General features: G+C 60.1%; 1 protein-coding gene across 1 annotated transcript in view; it reads right to left on the minus strand.

Annotated features, from left to right (window-relative positions):
• Positions 1–341, minus strand: part of KLHL30 (kelch-like family member 30) — a gene marked incomplete at its 3' end in the record, with an annotated part of 2,651 nt that overhangs the window by 196 nt on the left and 2,114 nt on the right. The window lies entirely within an intron of this gene.

Raw genomic sequence — 341 nt, forward strand, 5'->3', positions numbered from 1 at the left:
AAAAAAACCCCCTGCCGACCCCGCGGCTGTTTAAGGGGGAGTTTGAAAGGTTGGGGACAGAGCAGCCAGCAGCCAGGCAGGGTGGCACCTGCAGTCCCCATCCCAGATGAGGCTCTTGCATAAAAACAAAATGGGGGGGACATGGTTTGTAGTGGTGGTGTAGAATGGGGGGAGACCGCCGTAGGCTGCACAGAGGCTGCCCAAAGAGGTGGCATTGTCACAGGGGTTTAGTTTCTCCCCAGGGTCCCCCATCCCGCTGCCCTGGGGATCCTGCTCTGCTGAAGCTCTGGTCTGGGCTGCGCAGGAGGTCTGTGACTCCGGTTCATGCTGCCAGCAGCTGC

Source organism: Pterocles gutturalis, unplaced genomic scaffold (genome assembly GCF_000699245.1).
Source record: "Pterocles gutturalis isolate BGI_N339 unplaced genomic scaffold, ASM69924v1 scaffold5097, whole genome shotgun sequence".
Lineage (NCBI taxonomy): Eukaryota > Metazoa > Chordata > Aves > Pterocliformes > Pteroclidae > Pterocles > Pterocles gutturalis.